Below are 5,713 nucleotides of genomic sequence, written 5' to 3' on the forward strand. Positions count from 1 at the left end.
TAAACAAGAGCTAGAGAAGCACAATGATATACCCATAAATATTGTGTATGTTCTCTGTATTCTGTTCTCTTCTTTCCTGTGGATCATAAAATTTGTGTTGAGGAAGCCAGGTTGCGTGGTCATAAGCACACTCTATAAACTAAGAGAAGTAAGTATAAGGATATGGAAAAGCATTTCAGCAGCTCTGGAGAAAAAGTCCAAAAATTTAGGGCTCTGTCCCCGCCCCAAGAGGCTGGCAGACCTTATGCAAAAGAGAGGCAGCAAATTAGAATTCTACTTTTATAAAATTTGTTACTGAGTTGACCTTCTCCCCAAAGTCTCCCCCATAACTTTGCCCACTCTGTGTCTAGCCCCAGCTTGTGATTGGATCCTACTGTTTATTTTAACTTAAAACTTTCCAGCTTCAATTTCTTTGTTGACCTGCTTCTCTAGTCTTCAGCCTACAGTGTTGCTTCTCAGATAATAGTCCTTCTTTGAACAAGTGCTCTATTATCTCAAACAATGAGGATCCAATGAAAAAGGAAAGAATGGTCTATCTGGGAAGGCAAACATGGAATACTTACCATATAGGGTGATTAATATTGTGAAAAGGAACTTATGAACTCTTCCCCCAAAAAAGATATATTAATGTTCTAACCCCCTATATATAGGTATATGCCCATATGAATCACCTTATGGAGAAATAGTCTTTGCAGATGTAATCAAGTTGAGGTCATTAAGGTAGGCCCTAATCCAATATGACTGCTATCCTTTGGAAATAGAAAACATCATATGATGACAGAGACACAGAAAGAATGCCATGCCATGAGATGACAGAGACAAAGAGCTGGCTTTCCATAAAAGAGGAGAATTCCAAAGCTCAGGGTTCTTCCAAGGAGAAGAAGGGATATGATTTCTTCAATGTGGCTATACTGAGTTTGAAGTGTCTATAGGATTTTCAGGTGAAAACATGTATCAAACATGTTACATGGTAACATGATACATGTACCAGTGAAACATGTATCACAAGGGTATAAAACTTAGCAAAAACATGATAAGAAATTTAGTTAACTGATAAAATTATAGCACAGCCACTTGAGAGAATGGAATAAAAAGCTAACTGGGACCTTAAAAATGATTTCCAAGCAGATTGACAGTCTAACCAAGACTAAATAACATAAGTGACTCAAGTTGTAAATCTGTTTTAATGTTTGATGATCCCTGTATCACCCCAGAGTCCAGAGCCTGTGAGAAGGCAGATGATCAAAACTGCCAACATTGGCAGTTTCCTGAGCAAATGTGGTAAGAAGGCAAGGGACTAAAGAAGCTAAAAGTGCTAACACAACATGAATGATGAGTGTGAAATGTCAAGGGGTCTCCGCAGGGGAAGGGACTAGTCAGGCAAAGGTTGGTGGCTTTGAAAAAAATTAAAGGAATCAAAGGTCTAAGGTGACATTGAAATCAGACCCTAGGGAAGGAGATGAGATAACGGGCAGTTATAAAACACTGTGGTTGCTATGGTCTGAGTGTGTCCCCTAAAGTTTGAATGTTGAAATCCTTGCCCCTAAGGTGATGATATTAGGAGATGAGGTCTTTCAGAGGTGATTAGGTCATGAGGAGAGATCCCTCCTGAGTGAGAGTAGTGCCCTCATGAAAGAGACCCCAGAGAGTTAGCTCACTCCTCTCACCAACTAGGGACCCCGGAGAAGGCGGCATGCAAGAACCAGGAAGTGGGCTCTCACTAGGCATAGAACTTGCTGGTTCTTTGATCTCCCACTTTTTGCCTCCAGAACTGTGAGAAATAAATGTCTGTTGTTTATAAGCCACCCAGGCTGTGGTAATTTGTTAGAGCAGCCCGAACAAATTAAAACAGTGATCAAAGAGAAGAGTATTAGATTTTCTCTGAATTCCTTTACTGAGAGAAAAAATGTGCATAAAGATTAAAATTTTTGAAATAATTATGAAATTAACCACTATGTCAAAAAAAAAAAGTTTGCAGCATCCTAGAAGCCCTTTGATCCAATACCCCTTTCTTTCTTCAGGAGATGATCACATTTACTTTTGTGAAAATCATTTCTGGCTTTTCTGTAGTTTTGCCATCTCTGTATTTTCCGTAAACAGTATAGTTTGGTTTTGTCTATTTTAAACTATATTTAAATGGAGTCCTCTTGGATGTATTCTTTTTCAACTGATGTTCGTTTGCTCTTTCCTTATGTTTGTAATATACAACCATATTTTTGCAAATAGCTATAGTTCTTTAATTTTCAATGATGTCTAATGTAATATTGTATGAGCACACCACAGTTTATCCACTTGAGTGTCGATGAGCATTGGGTCATTTCCAGTTTGGGGTGTTATAACAGTACTGGAATGCACATATTTGTATAAGCATCCTGATTCATACGTGCATGAATTTCTCCAGTACACATAAGTAGGAAGAGAATTGAAGGGTTTCAGGACATGTGAATTTTAGCAGGTTATCCCAAATGATTTTCCAAAGCAGTTTTGCCAACTTATGCTCCACCTGCAACGTTTAAAAATTCCTATTGCTCTACACCTCATCAATATTTAATGTTGTCAGACTTTTTAATTGTTAATCCGGTAGATGCTTAATATATCAAAATACATGTGTAATTTCAATTTCCTTATTACTATTGACACTGAACACCTTTTTATATGATTATTGCTTATTTGGAGTTAGGTTCTCATAAGAGGCTTACTCAAGTCCTTTGCCCACTTTTCTATTTGGATGTCTGTCTTTCTTGTCAACTTATGAGAGCATTCCTTATATATTCTGGATACTGGTTCTTGTTGGCTATATGTGTTGTGTGTATCTTCATCATTCCGTGGCTCATCTTTTCTCTCTTGTTATGGAGATTTCTTAAATGTGAAGAAGTTCTTGATTTTACATCACTAGAATCAGTCCTTTCCTTTGTGGGTAGTTATTTTTGTATCTTGTCTGAGAAAATCTGACCTACAGCAAGGTCACCAAAATATATTTTTATAACTTTTTAAAAAGCCTTATGTTTTTGCCATTTACATTTAGTACTTTAAACCACCTGGACTGTTTAAATATGGATGCTGTCTTAGGTTGAGTGCTTTGGAAGTAGTTCCTAAGATGAAGATATTTGTGCAGGTGACTCATTAAGTACACGTTTCTAGGGAAAGCTCTAAGGGATTTGGAAGCAAGGGATGGGAGAAAGCCAACCAAGAATGCAATGTCAGGCAAGCCCTACAGAAAGTAGGTGCAGCCCATCCTGCAGAAACCTCTAAAGCAGTGGTTCTTAACAGGGGGTGATTTTTGACCCCAGGGGATATCTGGCAATGTCTGGAGATATTTTCTTGATGGTCACAATTATGGGTTGCTACCAGCATCTAGGGGGTAGAAGGCAGGGATGTAGCTAACCATTCTTTTTTTTTTTTTTTTTAATTTTTTTTTTTGAACGTTTATTTATTTTTGGGACAGAGAGAGACAGAGCATGAACGGGGGAGGGGCAGAGAGAGAGGGAGACACAGAATCGGAAACAGGCTCCAGGCTCTGAGCCATCAGCCCAGAGCCCGACGCGGGGCTCGAACTCACGGACCGCGAGATCGTGACCTGGCTGAAGTCAGACACTTAACCGACTGCGCCACCCAGGCGCCCCTGTAGCTAACCATTCTTCAATATATAGGGCAGCCCCCGCGACAAGGAACTATCATATCCAAAGTGTAAATAATGTCAAGCTTGAGAAACCCTGCTCTAGAGTGTGAGTTATGTCTTGGAGATCTCAGGCAAGAAAGTTGAGATTTCTTACTCTTGTGCTCATCAGTCATTGATGAAGAACTGCCAGTTAGAGGTAGGGGAGACATGTTTCTGGGCAGTTCTGGGTCTCTGAAGGATGTGGAGATAAATGGACTATATGTCTCAAGGTCAGTCTTCCAGGGCCAAAAAAAAAAAAAGTACACCAAAGGTGGGATGTTCACGGAAATGGTACAATGGCAATCAAATGCATCTGATTGGAGCAGAGCATCAACTCTGTCTACTATGGTCCACTCGTGAACTGCACACATGCACCCATATTTCAGTCCATACTGTTGTGTGCTCCAGAATGGTGCTTGGTTACAATGTCTAGTGAGAAAAATTACAAGACAAGGATCACTGGTACAAACTACAATCTCCACTGCTACAACTGGTGTGGAGGCTGAAACTAATCATACCACCCACTTTATATTTTCTCACCCTTGCTTAACCCTTCTGTTGTCTACATTGCTCACCTGATGGGGTGATCTTTGTCCTGGCCTTCATTCCTGGTGAGCTGCTGGTGACCATGAAGGTGGTGGTTGAATAATTGCCCATTCACAGTTAAATTTAGGCATAAGAGTACCAAGAGATGCCCCGTGGATCCCACAAACTCCAAACACACTTCTCTCTATCCCCATTGTGTAACAGCAATTATACCTCCTCCTGACAAACTGAATCAATTGCCTACTGATCTAGTAGCAACCAAATAACCAGGCAACCTCTGTGGTTTTAGCTTTTATAAGATTCTTACTGAGTCCCCTCTCTAGGAAGCAGACCTCTCCACCCGTAGAACCTAAAGCTATTGGAACCAGAATCAAAAAGTCCCCTAAGGGCTTACAATGAATGATGGTGAGTGGGGCCACTCACACTTTTATCATTTGGTGGTTTATTGTCTTAACTTGGCAGTTTCAGAGGTATGGGGGAAAGGGTCAGGAGCTTCCACTCAGTCTTTTCTTATAATATAGTTTTTATTTCATAAACCAATGAATCAAAATGAGAATAAAGCATCCATCCCATGCCAGGAATGAATTTATCACCTGAACTCAACATACCTCTACTCATGATAGGTAGCTTGGGTCCCTTGCTATCAGTGTCAGCTCAACTCCTGTATCCAACTGCCCTCAAAACACCTAGTGTGCTGTCAGTGCCCAGTTACTGGATAAGTGGCCATTGATCTCTTTGGGGAAAGACAGAAAATTTCTATTATGTACATTTGTTGTGCTTTTCCAGTGTGCTTCTTCAAGAGGACGCAGCCATTTATTCTATGAACTTTGTGTCTAAGAACTGGCTCACTTATGAAAACCCACTTGCATGTCTAACATCTGACTTATGTTCATCCATTCTGATATCTTTTGATTATACAATCTCTCTTCAGAAGTCTTTATGAATATAGTAATCTGTTAGTCATGGGTTTCTATAGGCCAGAGCCCCCGGCTGCCATTCTGACAGCCCATTACTTAATGTTGGCCATTACTTAACTCCATTTTAACTCTGATTATCTGGTCTCAAATTCTATCATTTCCATTACACTAGCAAGTACATCTCATAATAAAAAAATCCTCTAACAGCCATTAGTACAAGGACATTATTGGGTTTATAGATGATGCTAGTCACCTAAATAATACCAGCAGATTTCTTAATACATTGGTGAAGGGAGTGTCCAGAGAACACTAGAGTGTCCTAAAGGACGTAATAATCTGGAGACTCTCAGATGGGGTCTTATAGAATAAATCCATTCAGATACAGTAAAACCTTGGATTGCAAGTAACTTGTTCCATGAGTTGTTCTGCAAGATGAGAAAACATCTTTAATAAATTTTAACTTGATAAACAAGCGATGCCTTGCAATATGAGTAGTATATGATGCCGAATGTCACATGATCACAACTGAGCTGATGGTTCTCTCTCTCTCTTTCTCTGTGGGATTGTGGGTGGTCAGCTCCCAAGCTCAGAT

The sequence above is a fragment of the Prionailurus viverrinus genome, chromosome B1 (assembly GCF_022837055.1).
Source record: "Prionailurus viverrinus isolate Anna chromosome B1, UM_Priviv_1.0, whole genome shotgun sequence".
Lineage (NCBI taxonomy): Eukaryota > Metazoa > Chordata > Mammalia > Carnivora > Felidae > Prionailurus > Prionailurus viverrinus.